At 45.1% G+C, this 19,620-nt stretch overlaps 1 protein-coding gene and 1 pseudogene across 4 annotated transcripts in view; both read right to left on the bottom strand.

The window, feature by feature from the left end:
* SHROOM3 (shroom family member 3) overlaps positions 1–19,620 on the bottom strand; it is a 96,270-nt gene that overhangs the window by 59,659 nt on the left and 16,991 nt on the right. The window lies entirely within an intron of this gene.
* On the bottom strand, positions 10,764–10,836 carry LOC149871024 (small nucleolar RNA U3; annotated as a pseudogene).

The raw sequence follows: 19,620 nt of genomic DNA, 5'->3' as shown, positions 1-19,620 counted from the left end.
TTTGTCCTTAAGCTGATCTGATCAAGTGCTATTTGCTCATTCTCTTTGACAAGCTTCATGTAGGACACATGAATTGCATAACATTAAGGACATCTACTGTATGCTTTACTGCGGAGTTGACTAATTAGGTCCTCAGTAAAGCGTCACCATCTACAGATGTGGCTATTAGGCCACAGTAAACTAATTAACTCTGTTGTAGGCAGACACAAGTACTATTCTACCATGGAGTTATTTAGTGCACCGCAATGCATGTGTAGATGGTGTCTGGGGTTGGCCACAGTGCAAGGGTGCTACAGCGTGGGGTTGCCTGCTGGCTAGTCCTGCACTGTAGCACCCTTGTGCCCTAGCGAGCCCCTCCACAGCACATCATTGAACTGGGGTGGAGCAACTCCGGGCTTGTAGGCGGACCCCCTGGGCTCCCTGCCAGCTGGGACTGTGCCACTCTGGCTTAATGTGCTGCAGTCCCAGGCACACATGTAAATGCTGAACTTGGGAGCAATACACTGTGGTGTGAACTGTGCCAGAGTTTATTCAGGTGCATTCATTGCACATATAGATGAGCCCATTAATGATTTAATGCCAAACCATAATGGGTTACTTGCTGTAGCTTCAACATGCCCATGAAATTTCCTTCCAATAATCTCATAGAATGATGGTATATTGAGTCTCCTCCCAGTTAGCATTGATGTAAGCAGGACAAATTGTACCAATGTCAAAAAAGCTTCCTGCATATAAATCTGGAGGAAAAAAGAGAAGAATTGGTGTTGTTGCTTAGAGTTGGTGAAGTTATCATGCCTCAAGAATCACTAAACCTTGTGGGTTTCCTTCCAGAACATGGAAGAAAATAGCTGTGGACAAAAACAGAAGGCAAAGCAAAGCCTGGGATACTAACTACACAAGGGAAACTAAAAAATAAATGAAAAAGATAAATATAAAATAGTGGCTGAGACCGCTGGTAGAGGAACTGTGAGAATGACTATGTGTAGTCAAAGATAGCACACTCTGCATGACTTCTGAACTGTGGAAATGAAAGCTGAGAGAACACAGAAATGCTGGCAGTTGAGAGCAACACTTGCTCCCTAAACACAAGTCACACGCGTCAAAACGGTGTAAGTTACTATTATCACATATAGTCTTTATATGTCCCTTTTCTTCCGTAGTTCTCAAATACTCATCACTGCCACTTTACAGCTGGGGATACCAAGGGATGAGAAAGTGAAGGTCTGTGAAGATGCTCTTCCCTCTCTTTGTCATCTCTTCCTAGCAATCCTTCTTCTTGGAACAACATCCCATGGTCGAAGAAGCCAAAACCCTGCTAGTGACACTATCTGTGCAGCCATGTATAGCTCTGCAGGATGCCTCCACTCCTGCCTTCCCCCTCCTCTTGACTGGAAGGATCAAGACCACCACCTGAGCCCCTGCCCCCTTCACCCTTGCACCCAGAGCCCTGTAGTCACTTTAGATATGCTCAGGGTCACCCCTGGCAGTACCCTTGTTGCCCACATGGATAAGCAGCCTGTAGTAGTAGTCAGAGGGCCGGATGAGTCATGGTAATCCTTCTGTGACATCTCAGATCCAGGCTTCAGGCAAGCAGCACACCTTCCGAGACAACAGGTCAGGCTGGCAGATGGATGCTTCCATCCCCTTCAGAAGGGAGTCTCCAACCACCACCACCTGTTGTTTGTTCTTCGTGGCAATGGCTTTAATCCTTCTAACACTGGGGAGGCCTGGTCAGTCCTCGTGTTGCTAGTGCTCACTCCAGGAGTCTCCTTTTATACCCTGCGGAGGCTGGAATGGCTCTGCCCTGTTAGGGCTTTTTTCAGACACGGGCAACAAACACCCAGCAACCACTCAGCAATCACTCAGCTAGCAGCATTCCTAGATGCTCAAAGCACACGCCCAAAACACACGCAGCTTACCAGAGAAATACTCAGCAAACCAAACACAGGCAGCCCTGGCTCACTTACCTTCCTATAGCAGGATCTGGGGGAAGGGGATTGTAACTTTTTTCCAAATTCAGCTTCTGTCTCAGTGAAACTCTCTCTTCCCAAGCATAGCCACTGTGTTGTCCTGATGTGAAGACAGAACAAAATACCTTTCTGGCCAGCCCTGCAACTGCTGTAAACTTCAATTGGTCTCTTTACGTTGGATAACTACTGATATACATCTACTCAGCATCTAGTCCTTTAGGTATAAAGGAAACATTTTTCTGATTCTTCTTAGGTCAATAAATAATTAGTTTAAACAACAAGAGCACAAAACAAAGCTAAAATTCCTTTGCATGCTGATATAAAACATACAGCAACTGCAACAGGAGAAACTCTGAAACAATAGATGGAATGTGCTTCTCAAATTCAGTCATTTCCTTTACTGAGACATACAGACCTGGTGACTGGCAGCAAAAACGTTACACTATGAACCTGCTTATCCAAATGCAGAATGGACAAAAAATAATTGCAGATAACCAAGGGGATTGTCAGCATGAAGGGGATTTTCAGCATGAGCATCTCAGACAGACTGTCTAAAACAGTGGTTCTCAACTTTTTCACACTGGGAACCATCAGCATAATCATCAGGTTGACGCAACCCGCGACTCATGACCCTCTGTTTACACAGTCTCTCACCCACACAGCCTCTCTCTCTCCCCACCCCCGGCTGCTGCATCTGGCCCTCTCCCTCCCTCTCTGGCTCCTGAGGCTGCACTCATAATGCTGTGTGTTCACCATGCCCCTGGGCTGCATGCGGCCTCCGTGCAGGCTGTCAGCATAGCAGCCTGCACAAGGAAACCGCATGATTCCCTGGAAACTCCTCATGGCCCTGGCCCTTTACAACATTCTTGCGACCTACTTCTGGATCACAACCCATGGATTGAGAAACACTGGTCTAAAACACTGCAGTAGCAATCTGCTTTTAATATGAATTACCAAGATGCAAATATAATCCTTTTGAAACCCATAAGTTAACACCCACTTAAAAATCAATATAGATGAGGGAAGAAATAGGCCCTTTATCTGTATATGTGTGTATGTCTGTGTACCTACATACATGGGCCTGACCCTAAATCAGAACCTTGGCCAGTGATAAGTCAGTTTGTGTCATGAGAGGATCTAACCTCTCTGATTTGCAGTAGTGTGTCCTTAATTTATTTTTATGCATGAGAGAGCAGATTCAGGCTTTTTGGCCTCAATTTCCTGCAGAAGCTGCCAGGGAGTTCATGTCTTGTCCTTGCTCGTTTCATGGTCCCTTTTCTTCCCTTTCTATGCACTGCTCCTTACTTTATGGGTGTGAAAGACTCACAGAATCATAGAAGTTGGAAGGGAAGTCAGGTCATCTAATCCAACCCCTGCCCAAGGCAGAATCACCCCTATCTAAACTATCCTATACAAGTGATTGCTTAACCAAGGATTGAGCAAGATCCAGCCCACAGGCCAGATCCAGCCCATGCAGCTATGTCATCTATCCCATGGGTCTGGAAATTGGAAGAGGGGAAGTGGGGGGAGCATTAACTGCTACAGCTCTTGGAGCAATGGCAATAATGATGCCACTACGCATCCTACCACTAAATTCAGACCCATGGAGAGCCCTGTTGGCCAGATAATGCAGCCCCCTGTGATGGATCAGGCCCAAGGACTGATCCTGTGCACTGGGTCAAGCTCACAGACTTGCCAGATCCATCCTGCAAGTTGATCCTGCTCACCAGAACCAACCTGTAGACCAAGGATGGGCAAAATATGGTCTGTGGGCTGGATCTGGCCTGCCAGCTGATTGGATTCAGCCCACAGGTGGGCAATCTCCAATTAAGTGTATCTGGCCCAGCTGGCATGGGAGTGGGGAGAGAGGGGGGTGAAGGAGCTCAGATGCACACAATCCCCTACCAAGAAGGCATGAGATAGGCAGGTGGGGTGGGAGCCACAGCAGAAACCAGTGTGGGCTTGGATACAGCCCTACCAGGCAGGTGTGGAAGAGAAGCCAAGAGAGTCAGTGGTGCCAGGCTTGACTCCCTTCTCCCCCACAGGGACTTCTCTTGCTGCCCGCTGGCAGCAGCTGCTTTCCCATCCCTTTGCAGCATGCTGCAAACCAGGCAAGCACCTGCAGACCCCCTCCCCTACCACCTCCCTCCCCTACCACCACCTGCAGACAGGCTGGGCTCAGCCACATCACAAAGAACAATCCTCCCACACACCCCACATTCCAAATCACACACCCTACACCCCACCATACCCCCACACACACCCAATACCCTCCCACACACCCCACCATACCCACACGCAGACTCCACACACCCCCACACACGTCCTACCCACTTACACCCACACCCCACAAACACCCCTTCATACCCCCTACACAACTCACCCCCACCATATCCACACCCTACACCCAACCACATACTCCTCCAACCACCCCCACACCACCCCCACATTCCCCCTACGCTCCCTAAACAATACACAAGAGTACAACTTTATTATGAACTATTATGCAATTGCCTCTATATACACTACGCAAAAACACTTAAATCAGAACAAAAATAGTTTTTGAAATACAATTAAAATTTGTTATAGCAAATGTTTGATTTTTAGTATATGATTTATTTTTTCTTCCAATTCCAAGACAGCAAACCTCTCCCCCACCTCTCAAAAGGAGTACTTCTGGGGCAAGTGGATGGATTTTCGGTGGCAAAAAGTCAGGGGTGGGACTTCCAGACCCAAGATGGTGACCAGGGGGTGGGACACCTGTCAAGGGGCGGGGCTACCCTTAGAGAACTTGACAACTTACTATAACTTAAGTGGCCCTCCAACCAAAATAACTGCCCACCCCTGCTGTAGACCAACCACTGATTTGACCCATGGGACCCAATGAGTTGGATACCACAGGTCTAACCTTTTTCTTTTAATGATAGTCGTACAACTACTAGAAACACTGCCACAAAAAAAACAAGAACACCCTAACCTCGTAGGGCCTGATCCACAGGTAAAGCAGGGTAACAAGGCACACCTCAATCAAAATCCCAAGCCTTGGATGCAGCCAACACCCAATGTTTTTGAGGAAGGTAAAAAACCCCTCTGACATCTGTAGTAACAAGAGGTAAAAAAATCCTTCCCTGTTTCAAGTGGCAACAAGCGAAGCCCTAAAGCATGGGGGAAAAAACAAACACCCTCCACTCTTCTTTGCAACCTTGGGACCCCAAATACAATTCTACACATCACGCACCCTCACTATACAACCAGGACTCCACTTTCAGTCATCTTGTCCCCTCCATAAATGTATCCAAATTCCTTTAATTTTCTTGTGGAGCTCCTTCATTTTCTTGCTACTGAGAACGATTCTTCAAATTCCACTTATTCGCAGCTGCAGAGCTCTTCTCAAGATCTCAAAGCAATCTGGGAGAGGAGGGTGCTTCTGGGACTGACTGCTGCTCTTCATTGTACATTCCAGGCATTTCTATTCCTAAATCATCCCTAAACAATGTGTATCCAAACTTTTCTTGAACACCTCCATGCAGAATTTTTGATCCTTTTAGTAAAAAATGCTTTTCGCCTAGACATCCAACTTGATTTTTCCTGACTCTGCCAACAGACTGTAAAACACAACTGTTCTGATCAGTTGGCACCTTATTTCTACTTTTAATATTTACTACACACTGCAAACAGAAAATCAGGCATGCTTTACTCAGTGGTGATGTGATGCTACATGTACAATCTCAGGGCCAAATCCTCAGCTGGTGTAAAACAGCATAGCTCCATTAGTTTTCAACTGTCAGAAAATTTCATGCACTAGGAGTTTAGGCTAGAATTCTGGGATTCCTTGTGCACTTTGAAGCATTCTTTTTCCACCGCAAATTTCAGATGACCAGTGATCCAAAACACATTGTTATTACCGGCATGTTGACAGAAAGCAAAGAAGCTTTGGAGCTGCACCCAGGAAAACAGCTGAGTCTAGGGCTGGTGAGCCGGAAACTCCCTCCCACTCCCAAATTATCCTGCATTAAGGTTACTTCTTGTTTGCAAACAAAATTTCAACACGAGTGATAGCACCTAGACATGCAGACATAGCTGGCTTTCCATACACTCAGGTCTCTCCTTATGCGAGGGTTGCATTCCAAAAAAGCCTCACATAAAGTGAATTCGCATAAAGCAAAGCCATTATTACATGTAATTAATAGGGATACATACCAGCCTCACTCTACTGCCCCCCAAAACATGACAAATTCAAACGGTAATCACACAATACAATAACTGCTACGTGGAGAGGCTGACAGCTCTGCGCTGCAAGCAGTGGCACACACGGGGGTGTGTTGCCAATGCAGCACAGGGCAGGCTGGAGAGGCACCCAGGGGAGGAAAGCAGGGTGGCAGGGAATGCCAGCTGCTTGCTGCTCCTGGCTCTGCCCTGCTTCTCTTCCCCGGGTGCCTCTCCCACCCAGCAGATGCAACCCACTGCATCTGGGAACAGTGGGGCTGTGTGGAGAGGCTACGAGCTCCACGCTGCAAGCAGCAGCTCATGCAGAAGGGGTATCGCCAAGGCAGCACAGGGCAAGCACCTTCTCCATGTGGCCCTGCTGTTCCCTGCTTCCCTGTCCCCAAGCCTTTACAGCCCTGCTCAGCTCCCTCCCTCCAGGGGCCACAATCTCCCTCTTCCTCCCCACTTACCTGCTGGAGCTGCCCTCAAAGCTACTTGGGGCCATGTGAACATACTGTACATACACGTGGCACCCCGTCTCACCGCCTTCCTTCTGCTTCCTCCCAGCTCCCTGAAGGCTGGAACTCTGCAAGCCTGCAGGGAGCTAATCGCCGGCCGACTTCTCAGATTTTTCTTGCGCAAAGCAAATTTCTGGTATATGTAAGGTTGTCGCATATAAGCAAATCCACACAAAATGAATTTGCATAAAGACAGTTTACAATAAAGCAACACTCACCTACGTCTCTGATGGCAACATACCATACAAAAACCTCTGAACTGTGAATCTTCAGTAAAACACTGCTGTTGGAAAGGAAAGCGCTAAGTGTAAGGAGGATAAATCTAAGGATGCTGACAGATGTGAAAGTTTGTCACGTGGCTGTAGAGCCATGGGTGACTGGTGTCTCTTGAATCAGTAGCGGGATGTGCCCTCCCTGACACCAGTCAGTGACCAGGGAGAGGGTTCCCCAGCAGCCAATCCCACTGATGGGGGGGAGGGGGGAGGCACAGCTGATCCCACTCACCAAAAAGCAGCTGCACCACTTCCAGAAGTCCTGCTTTTGCTGGTGGCCCCACTCCTCGGCCTGTACTCGCAGGGGGGACACTGGTGCTCCTACCTGCCCCCCTGTTAAACAGGGAACACCACCTGACAGGGGGTGCACCAGTGCTCTCAGGGGGTGCATGTGCACCCCCCATGCACCCCCCATGCATCACCACTATCTACAGCCATGCACTGACAGAAATGCACAGCTGCAGAGCACTTTAAAAATGATCGATTGGGCAACAATCTGAACCCTCATTATATGAGGGTTCAGATGAAGGTGCTCCAAAGGGGATGTCTTCATTAACGTCTATTGGCGTGGCTGGGAGCAGCTCCCCGTGCTGTCTTTGGAATGGGAGAGGGGAAGGGAGCAAAGGAAGCTCATTCTGGGGATTGCCCTGCTGGTTCTGGATGGTGAGGCAGGTGGACTGGAGCCTCCCACCTTGAAGATTCTCCAATCCTTCTGCCCAAGCCTCCGGCACCAGTTCCGCAACCCCCAAAATGAGCTCCCTCTACTCCCTTCCCCCACTCCCATTTCAAAGAAAATGCTGGGGCTTGGAGGGAGGAGGGGCAGGGCTAGGGAAAAAGTGGCTGCAAAGATGCAGCTGCTCTAAACTACAGCTCATTTCCCAATCTCTGGGACCCAACAGTGAATGTCTGTTGGGTCCTGGAGATATCTAACACATCACACTTCCTGGAAAGCGCCATGAGTTACAGCAGGGAGCTCCACGTCTGTCAGTGCCCTAATAGGCTGATGTTTCTTTTATGTATATCACTGACAGGCAGAGGTAAGTCACTGACTTAAAACTGGAGGAGAGGAAAATTAGACCTCGAAGAATATTTACAGCACAAGTCCTCAGTTGATATAAATTAGTGTTAAAAGGGGCCATGCTGATTAGTAGCTGAAAATCTGAGCTGTTTGTTTCTTCTTTCTCATCAGTGAAGAAAATGCAGTGAGCCTGAATCTGTATTTGTGTACAAAGTTATACATCTGAACCAATTTCACTGAAGTCAGTGTAATTATTCCTGATTTACATCTGTGTTAATAAGAACAGAATTTGATCCCTTAGGTGCATTCTTTCTCCAGTCACTTAATAAGCAACATATTGGGCCAGGTGCTTGCCTAGCATAAATCTGTGTAGTCCCACTGTAGTCAATGAAGTGGCAAAATACTACTACAAAATACTACTATAAAATATTTAATACAATTTGTGAAATAAACTCACCACCTTTGCTTCATGGTATCATAGATCTGAGATGAAAATACTCCCTGGACAATCTTGATTACTCTCCTACCACTACAGGATTATTCTTGGGGCAAGAATATTTAGTCTTCTCAGGATGCAGATAGGTACCTACCAGAATTGTGAAAAGCACTTAGATGCTTAACTCCTATGGAGTTCTCTTATGGAAATCAACAGAAGCTTTTGAAAAGCATTCAGCAGTACAGTTACACTGGATTTATACTAATGTAGAAGACTGAAATTCTGACCTAGTTCTCTAATTATCACTCCCTTACTTATTTACATTATTTATTTTGTAATGGTAATAAAAAGAAAACTTGCCTGCATCTCACACCGCCCAAGGATGTTCTGACACAGCTCAGTATGCTTCTGAGGGGCTAGCTGAGACATGATGGTCCTCCAACTCTGGGCTAGTTGTCAGGCACAAAAGCACACTCATGCCACAGCCAGCCCCATCAGTGTCTACATGTGCATTGCTTTACTTTAAGTCAGTGTTTCTCAACCTGTGGGTGGCAACCCAAAAGTGGGTCATAAGAATATATGAAAGGGTCTTGAACAAACTTTAAAAATGGATCAACAAAATAGATTCTCCTTTAAAGGAATAAAATGTGGGAAACCGTGGCTTTTCCCTTACAGGCTGTCAGAGTTCCAACCTGAAACAGGTTGCTTAGGGCTCCCCATGTCCCACACCACCTCCTACCTCACACCCTGGGGGGCTGGAGCCTGGAAGCAGGGGGCAGTAGATTAGGAGTAGGGGTCACTGGGTTGGGACTGGCCATCAGTGTTTACAAATGGGTCCTGGTATAAAAAAGGTTGAGAAACACTGCTCTAAATAACGCCACCGCAGGATAGTACTCATGTTTATGAGTACTTAGATATGGCAGTGTGTATTAGTTTACTGTGGCCTAGTAGGGACACGTGTAGATGCTGAGACTTTACTGTGGAGCTAATCAGGCAAGTCCACAGTAAACAGGTTGTGTCGATGCTCCCGGACAGTCCCATATAAACATTGACATCCTGCCAAATTATGCCTTGCTCAGGGCACAGGATTTCAATCAAAGCCTTTCATCTCCCTGGCATCTCTTTGGAGCAGTGGGAGTGGATAGAAAAAGCTATGTGTGAGCTTGGGGAGTTGTCCTGACACAAATCCACTTCCTGATGCTTTGAAAACTCAAAACGCCTACCAGTCTAACTTGAAACTCTTGCTAATAGTCTTTTTTTTCATAAAGGGGAAGTTGTGTTTGACAATAGAAGCAGCTGACCTATGCCAGTTTATACCAGCTGAGGGCCTGGCCCAGGATAAACATCAAGCATATAACTAACTGGAATAAATAGGTGGTGGAAAGGGAGCACAGAAGGAAAGCCATCTTTCCTCACTTGTTCTTCAGCTGTAGTCTAACTCCCCTAGCCCATGCTGTTCTCCTGTGCTGAAAGTCAGCAGTGACACCTTCTGGACTGAGTGTGTGGGATACCGGTAGGTCAGCAGGGCCCTTTTGTACACGTGTCTCTGTCAAGAGTAGCCAAGAGACTATCAAAGCATGTTGAGTGCTATGCATGTGTGCACATACAAATATACACTTAGATGCACTCATGAACACATGCAAACAGTCACTGGGTGCATCTACATGAGACGCTACATAAGATGCTGTCTGTGCAGAAGCCTGATGCTACTGTGCAGTAGCATCACGTGGCAAAAACCCTACCAAGATGCTACTGTGTAGTAGTATTAGGCTACTGCACAGTAGCATCACTTAAAATGAATTTGCCAGTGCTACTGCTCAGTAACTTGGTTACTGCACATTTAGTTAGTGCTTGCTCATACAAGTACTAACTAAATGTGCAGTAACCACTGCGCAGTTGCATCTTGTGTAGATGCACCCACTGTGTACCAAACTTTAAGAGCACATTAAAAATAATAAAAATCTATACAGATGAGATGGGGATGGGGACAGGGTAAGATAACATCAAAATCTCATTTTTAACATGAAAAAAGAACAATGCATCCTGGCTGAGGTAAACCAGCTGGTAAAAGCCATTACTGTTCCTGTTCTTGTCCATGGGGAAAGAACACTATTGCCAAGCTGGATTTAAAGGGGGAACCTCTTCCCTTAGTTACATCTGGCAGAGCTTGGCCAATAAATTCATCCTTACAAAAAGTTTTGGAGGAGCCAAGCAACACAGATCATCAGTGATCGGCAACAGTCCACTACAGCTTCAGACTTCTATGTTTATAGTTTAAGATTTACAAATGATAATTGTGGGGTTGGGGACCTGTTGTGGTGAATACTGTACATATAGCAAGAGAGAGAGATTAATCACTTCTGGACATAGTTCTCTAGTCACCGACTACAGAAATGATCCCTGAAAGTATAGTCAAATAGACAAAGCACAAACCGGAAGAAAGGAAATGGCTCCATTTTACAGATAAGAAACTGAGGCCTGAGGAATTGAAATGGCTGGCCTAAGTCACATTGGAAGTCAGTGGCAGACTCAGGTAATGGACCCTTATTTTCTGTTGGAGTGGCCAGGCCCATATTTTGCACAACAGGAAATGCATTCCACAACTGGGGAGCAAAGCTCTGAAGATCTCTTTTCTACAAAGTTTAACACTGTACACAAAGCAAATAAAACAACTTGCTGTATCTTCCCTTACTGCAAAACCTCTGATCTTATACCATCAGAAAAATCCTGTCAGCACAGACTGGTGGCTGAGGACAAAAAAAATATTCCTATTAGGTTAGTAAAAGGACAAAAAAAAATTTCTATTAGGTTAGTAAACAAATAGTCAACTAGGTCCATCACATGCATAGGAAAAAAACACACAGAAAAGAGATAGTGTAACTATTAACTAACTCAGTTCTTTCCTCCTCAGAAAATAAAAGAGCTTGAAACTATTGGCAGCCTCATTAACAACAATTCTCACTGTCAAATGTAGGACTTACAATCTTCATTTTGCTAATTAAGAAAAAGGCCTGCAGAATAAAATATCTGTGTGAGAAAAATTCTCTTCCCTTGCCTATTCTTCGCCTCCTGCTTTGTCCCACGGAGAGCTGCAAACTGAGGTGTGCTGTAATTGTTTCTTGCTCTATATTCAGTGGGCTGCATGCTGAAAGCACATGCCAATACACAAGGCTTTAGACTAGAGATTTCAGATAGCTTGGATTCCATTCCTGTGAGACGCAAGACTTCTTTGTATACATTTAAATCCTCCCCCTACACACAGCCCCCCCCACCCCCCCAATCCCCACACGCATCAGCCAGGAATTTTAAGCCATTGCAGATGAGATATACCCAGGAAGCCAGGGCAGCACTTTTACCTAGACTGGCAAAGTTAATTGGTCCAGAACTGGAGAGAGAGGCCTCCCTGCTCACCCTGCTTATCTCCAGCTGAATTCTGCCCCAAATTGTGCTTCAACTGCTTTTTTACCAAGTCTCATTCTACTTTGCCTCTCACCTCATATGACTGCTACTCATGCTCTACGCGGCATAAGCCTCTGAGGAACCTGGGAAAGTGCAAGACAGGACGGCTGTGACTGGGATTCATTGTACTTATGGGATTGAATGGAATGATTTAGGGATTTAGAGAGAGCATGAGCCCATCAGAGCTGTTGGTTGTGCATACAAAATCATGGAGCCCTGCAGTTCAATGCCAAACAGATTCGATCTCCCTCAGCACACAGTCTCCCACCTTACCTGCAGTTGCTCCCTCAGCCATGAGCTTGCAGAAATTCAAAAATGTACCAAACTTCCCCCTCAGGTACACCAGTGAAACACTACTCAAGTCAACAGCTGCAGTTCTGCTCTCACATCAGTGTTATGTGCCGTTATTACTGATTTACACCATCATAACAGAAGGATATTTCAAAACAGAGCAGGAGAGACATGGGAGAGTTGGTTCTGATAAAATGAACACATATCCCACATTAAAAAAATGAGGGATTGTTATTACGGACTGTGACCAGAGAGACGGCCCTGGACCCAGAACACTTACATTCCTGCTTTTTTGCTTTGAGACAAAGCTACTCCTGTGGGATTTAAAGCAGAAGTGGGCACCGAAAGCAAAAAAAAGGAGGTGATAACCTTATTCCTGAAAGATTTCCAGCACCATTTGGCAGGCCTCAGAAATTCAGATTGCTTAGATTGGCAGTTGGTCTCCTAAGCTAGAGACAGAAATGACCCATAAATCGGTATCACTGATCAGAAACTGGTTCAAATCTGTAACACAACAGAAGTTCAGTGCACATAAACCACTTTCAAAAGGACAGAAGCTGGTTTAAGATAAAGTTACCATACGTCTGGGTTTTCTTGGATACATCCTCTTTTTGGGTCCTCCCATCCATCTGCGTAGTTTTTAAAAATATCAACAAATGTTTGGGATTTTGCTCTGCTCAGCATCAAAGTTTTCCCCAGCACTGGGCTGCAGCAGGGCGAGGGAGGCACCTGCTCCTCCAGTGGGGGAAGGGAGCGGGGGAAGGGCAGCAGGGAGCTGCATGGCTGGGCCATGCTGGTGCCTGTGCTCACAGGGGTGACATGGTTTAGAGATGCTTTCAGGGCTGCGGGGAGCAGGGGGCTGTGGGCCAGGAGTGAGGGGCAGTGGCAGGGCTGGGGGGGCCAGGGGGCTGTGGGCTGGGAGTGAGGGGGTGTTGGGGAGGGTTGTGGTTTGGGAGTGAGGGGCACTGGGAGGGTGGTGGAATGTGGGTCCGGAGTGCGGGGTCAGGGAGCTGCAGGTTGGGAGTGAGGGGCATCAGCAGGGACTGGGGGAAGGGCTGCAGGTTGGAAGTGAGGGGTATCAGCATGGTCTGGGATCAAGGGACTGTGGGTCAGGAGTAAGAGTCAGCAGCAGAGCTAGGGGGAGGAGGCTGTGGCTTTGGAGTGAGGGGCAGGGGACAGGCATATCACTGTCCCCTCACAATCATATTATGCCCCCCACAACAGGTGTCCTCTTTTTTGAACCTGGAAATATGGTAACCCTATTTAAGATAAACCTTGATGGATGTAGTATCAACCTTAACTAATTTAGGTTAAATTGGTTTATTGAACTTCTGTTCCAGATCCACTCCAGATTCAAGTTAACTCCCCAACATCCCAGGATGCTTTGTACATCCCCCGCACTGCCCCCTCCTCCCCAGCCCTCACAGGGTGGGCCAAGCTGTCTGCTTCAGTGGAGCTGGGAGGCATGCTCTAGCATCCCCTGGCTTATGGCCTGGGTCACTGCAGGCATGGGGCTGCATTTCCAGAATCTAAAGTGAATGTCTGTTCACTTGCTTTTCAGTTCAATCTATACAGCTTAGACTAACTTGCAAAGCTTGAATCGATTCAGCTTTGGGCTTTTTGACTGTCTGTACTTAGCTCTAGTGTGTTGAGACAACTACTAAGCTATCTGACTTGCATAGCCCCATATTTGCCTTTTGCTTCTTTCTCTCTATCCGTCTGTTGTCTCATGTCATATAATTACATTGTGAATGATTTGCAGAAAATATTGTCTTTTGTTCTGTTTTGGTGGAATACCTAACATAAAGACTTTGGGTCCATGACTCGGAGTTCTTATGTGCTCCTGCAAAACAAAATATTAGTGGTAGTTGTGGTTATAGTAGTAGAAATAATAGTAATAAGGATACTTGTTTGGGTGCTGGGTACTGACTGGCGACATCTCCAAGTGAAGGGTCTCACCCTGCATTCCTTGTGTGTCCAGAACTACCACTGATTTGGATATGTGAAAAATACAGACATGGGTCCCTTGCAAGACTAGATCAAAATAGTATAAAGGAGCTAGTTTAATCAAGTCTGCTCTGACGCACTGAATTTCTGATGTATCAGAGCAGACAAAGGTACATGTATAAATGCCCTTTATGTGCAGCTGACTAATTCTACTGTACATTAGCGTGTCACAGCAAAAACCATGCTAATATGTTAATGTGCAGCAGAATTAGTCTACTGCACATTAAGTAGCACAAAAAGACCGTGCACTGCTGCTACTATGCATTAGTGCTGGCTACTACATTAGAGGTACTAAATTGAATGAGCAGCAATGGTGCTTTAATGCACATGTAGATGCACCCAGTGACACTTTGGCAGTGTAAACAACTCCTAAAGAAGGCAACTGAAATATAGGCCTGCAGCTCCTCCATCCAGTTACCACCATGGTGAAAAGTGGCTTTAATGTAAATGAGAAACAGGCCCACTCTCTCTTTTATTGTTGCCTTTATGGGAAACTACTTGAGTAAGAACTAAGTGAAAGCTAAATACGTTAGAACTTGGTCCAATGGGTTTTATTTGCACGAGTGCCCACTGATTTTGAATGGGAATGGGGGATGTTTACCAGTACTGAGAATCAGGCCATATTGGGCTGTTCTAAAGTGTTATAGATGGTTATGGTCTTATGGTATGGAAAACCACCACTATGCAAAAAAGCCACTTTAAAACAAAAGATAAAACTTAACTCAGCCTTTACACAGACTGATTCTGAGACAATAAAAGTGCCTGTGTAGTTCCTAGCATATGTATTTCCCTATAAATGAAAAATCATTGCTGAACTCTCCTAAAACCTTTAGTGTCCTGGAGTTGCAACTTCCCCTTTCTTCTAAACTGCAGACATCAGCTTCCCTGCTCAATGCAACAGTTGCAGTGAAGCTGTAATTCAGCTTTGAAATGTGTCCATCCCATCCTCCCCCTTCCATCCACTGCCTAAGTGGTAGTAAAAAGTGAAAAGCCTGGGACTAAGAAACTATGTCCCTAAAAGGGATGTATGTGGCAGTGCAGTCACACCCCACTTCTACTGCAGTGTCACTGTTCAAGCTGATCTGCATGCAGGGGGAGCCCCAGAGCCACTCTTGCCCTCCTTGCTTCCAGCTGTGGGCAGGATGCCAGGCTTAGCAGGGGACAGTGGCAGGGGCATGCAGGTTCCTCCTTCCAGCACCTACTCCCTGCTGTCCCTCTGTCCTGCAGGTTTCGCTTGGCTGGTTGGGAGCAGGTTCTGGAAGGAGGAACCTGTGTGCTGCTGCTGCTGCCCTTGGCTGACAAAGGCATAGGAGGATCCCATGAGCTGTTTCTGACATGCTGCAAGAAGCAGATGTGTGGGGAGCCAGGCTCAGCCAGGGACAGCAGTGGCAGTACATAGATAGGTTCCTCCTTTCAGCACCTGCTTCCAGCCCATGCATAACCCTGTAAGGGATGCAGGGCAGTAATGGGCAGATGATGAAAGGAGGAAACTGCAGGCTGCCAGTGCTGTCCCTGGCTGAGCCTAGCTTACCCAGCAGCTGCTCCCTACAGCTCACAGCTGGAGTGCAGTCATGTCAACGAGGGGCTGGTTCACCCTTTTTTCATGTGCCAGCTCTCTCCCCCACTCCTTTGTATCACCCATCCCCCTCCATCCCACTATGGTTTCAGTGGCAGTGTGCTGCAAGCCTCTTCAATAAATCTGAAATCTTCCCACGTGTGTCACCATAACTGTTTGTCACCTTAATGCAAAACTAAAGGAGAGCTCCAATAACAAACCCTACCCCACAGTAAGCCAAGTGACCTGAACACTGTAGGACATAGATTGTCTGGGAAGGCTCTGTCCAAAATGACTAAATGCACACCAGCCTTTACAAACATCATGTTGCTAGTTCCATGTCCCATTCAGTAATGGAAAGAACCACCCCCAAGTAGGGAATCATTCATGAATCATACATCAGTTAAATACCTTGGCCCTCAACTGTCATTCCTCAGATGAAAATCACTTGTTCATCTCCTGTACAACAATCTTTTTCAAACAATGTGAAATCTATGTAGTGGACTGGGGCATGAATGATTCCATCTTTAACAGCTGGGGGCAGATAATATGCTAGCTACCCATCTCTTGCTCTTTTTACTCACAACTGCATAGCTAAAACCAAGTCACGATCATCTTTGAATAGTACAACTCCGCACCTGTCTTTCTGGAGTCTGCTATATACAACAATTTTTCTAAAATTTTTACTAAGAGATAGGAGGTCTAGTGGTATATATAACATCCCTTCACTGCCCATCTTAAATTGGCAGCTGCACAATATTTTCTTTCCTGCACTGTTTCTATTAAACAGTATTTATACTGTCTGCTTCCATTGTGTCTGGTATTTAATGCCACACACACTGACTACTTGCTGTACAAAGACATTCTGTCCAACCTTTCCCTAACTAAAATGCCCTTTTCCTCTTTGCCCTTTTCCTCTCTGCTTGACAGTAGGCAAAACAATTGCCCAAAGAATACTATTATACATTATGTACTATTATGCATTAAAGCCACAATTTTTTTTTAAATAGAAGCCTAGCATTGGTCTAAGTCTATTATCACAAAAGTTACCTGATCCTCAAAAATTCTCAAGAATGAAAAGTGTCAATTGACTTTAAGTTTATAAACCTTCTGAGTAGTTATTCTCTCTCATAATCTTTTTTAGAGTTCTGCTCTCCCTCTGCTATTTTACCCCATTCTTTTACAGCTATGAGTTTCTTTTATATAATTAGAGGGTCAATTTCTGACACATTTACTCTGCCCATGGCCTTATTGGGTAAAATCATGGCCCTAAAAAAGTCAAAGGGAGTTTTACCATAAACTGCTTGCTGTGAGACCAGAATTTCATCCAATTTAACTGTAGAATAAGATGTCATGACATGAGTAATAGTGTTGGATTCTACTGGTACACACCATCCTTCATGATATTTTCAGGTCGTTCCTATTGCCACACTTTTCTGGTTCTCCTTTAATCAGGGATCCTCTATGCATGGCCCATGGGGTGGATTCAGCCCACGGACCTGGGAGAAGGCTGGCTTTGGCCATCTTTTGGCAACATCTCATCTTCCCCCTTCTTACCCCTCCAAGCTCTCTGACCCTTCCTTTCTAGATAATTCATTTAAAGTTTTAGTAACTTTGATCTGTAAATTACTCTGACCTTCTCTTAAACCTTTTTTGTGTCCTATACTGACCCATGATTACCTACATATTTGAAACATTTCTTATTATTTATCTTAACTTTTCAGGAACTTTGCTCTTCGTTCTTATTTTTTGTCTCCTTGACTCTATTTCCAGTCTCTTGCATTCCATCTCATCTTCTCTCCAGTCCACTTGTGTACCTGATGTTACAGTCCTCTCTTGTATCAATTTCTTCACATAGTATTTGTGCTTCTGTGCATTTTATTGCCAACCATAATTCTTGGGAACACTCTTATTTCTTCCTGAATATTTCTCACTTGTCCTCACTGCTGTCCATCTCTCCACTGCTTTCTTCCAGTTGATTTCATCCAGTATGTCCTATATTCACTCCCAGCGTTTGCACTGCTGACATTTTGCATTGTATTTTCCTATCTGGATCTATCCAAGGTTCTAATTATAATCTAGGATATTATGATGAAAGACAGTTCCTGTCCAAATCTTTGGATCCAAATACTCCCAAATTCTTATGGCACTGCAAACATTCGCAGTTCCATTGCCAATCTCATGTTACTAGGATTTTCTAAAGGCCCTGGGCTCTTGGAGTCATGTGATTTCAGGAAAATCTTGAAATGATTTTTTTTTTAAGTATATTTCTTCTTTTCCTTATAATAGACATAAAATTGAGGATATGAACCCCAAGTCTTAAGACTCCTAAAATTAAAAAACAAGACCCAAGGCTTATTAATTCTACAATCTCATTTTAAAGACCGTTTGGGGTTGGCGATAGTGTTAGCATAAACAGCATTATGAAGGATTTAAGATTTTTTTAAATAAACATTTGCTCAAAGACTGTACCAGTGGACCCACAATATTTAGAAAGTTAATGTGGAACAACTTCTTAGAGTTGTGGCAAGCTTCTTTATAGTTCCTGAGACTGTTAGGCATTTGCTTGTACATTCTAATTAACAACAAAACCGAACTACTGTCACATGATATTAACACAAACACAGGTCTGACATGCCCACACAAAGCAGGAAGCAAAGGGGTTAAGACTTCCTTTCTTCCCTTATCATGCCCTGTTACACTGTGGTTTGCATGATGTAATATGACGAGGGGGGCCTACAGATGTGTTTGTTCACATTCTAATTAGAATACAGTAGAGCAGGCTCGATTAATCGAGTTTGCTCTGTGTTCTAATTAGAAAGCTCTAGCATCCCCTCACTATCACATGCATTAAGCCCCCACACATTCCTCTATGAATGAGCTTTAAATAAAGCATCCCACAGCCATTTTGAAATATGCAGCGACTTAATACATGTGACCGTAAGCTGTTTTATTTAGAGCGGCTGCCTGGAAACAGCTCTAATTAAAATGGCACCCCCACCACCTCTGAGCACATAGCTAGGCAGCCCTAGTGCTGAAATTCATCCACGATCTGCCCTGACCTCAGCAAAGGGAGATAAAGACAGTGCTTCAGGCTTTAACTCTGAATATTCTTATTCTGTAGATTTAAGTCACCAACTCTGAGACATAACTCTTTCCTCCTGTGCAAGAAAATTTCTTATAGCTGATTAATCCCCATCTCCTAGAAAGCAGAATTGATTTCAGCCTCTTCTATACTCTTCCTGATCATCTTAATGTCTGAAAACATTTCATGAGAGGCCTTACACTGTAGTTGTCCGTTTTAAAAAACATGTTACCAGAGCAGAGACATAGAAGGAATCCAAAAGAGTTCTCACCCTGAAATGTACATACTGATTTTTAGACGGCACTTTTTTTGTACAAAAAATGTAGAACTGCTTGAGTGTTTGTCATCAGCCCTCTTGTGGCTGATCTAAAAATAAACCATAATATGAACTACTTCACCAGTTATATTAACTTTTAAGTGGCAGCATCCTGTGTTCCATGAACTCTTGTCTCCCCCAGATCCTATTCTGGAGGTGGTGTGGCTTAGCTGATAATGATGATGTCTGTGAGCCCTCTGCTAATGTCTTAGAACTAGAGTTGATTAGGGATTCTTTTGTCAAAAATGGTTTTCATACGAAAAATGTTGAGTATTTGCTGTAACCAAAGTTCTGTGTGAAAATGCATTTGTTCTGAAACAGCCTTTTTTGAAGAAAGCTTTCTTAGCTCCAGGATAGAATTCCTAGTCCAAATGAGAGAGACACTAACTCCAGAACAGACTGGTGTGTCAGGCACACCCCTAACATGTTGGACAGTGAGATTCAAGTCTTTGGCCTGAATCAGGCACAGCAGGCTATTGGCTAGTTT

Source organism: Crocodylus siamensis, chromosome 2 (assembly GCF_052110815.1).
Source record: "Crocodylus siamensis isolate JL-2025a chromosome 2, ASM5211081v1, whole genome shotgun sequence".
Lineage (NCBI taxonomy): Eukaryota > Metazoa > Chordata > Crocodylia > Crocodylidae > Crocodylus > Crocodylus siamensis.
Note: the sequence above shows the minus strand (reverse complement) of the source record. Positions and strands in the feature narration are given on the sequence as shown.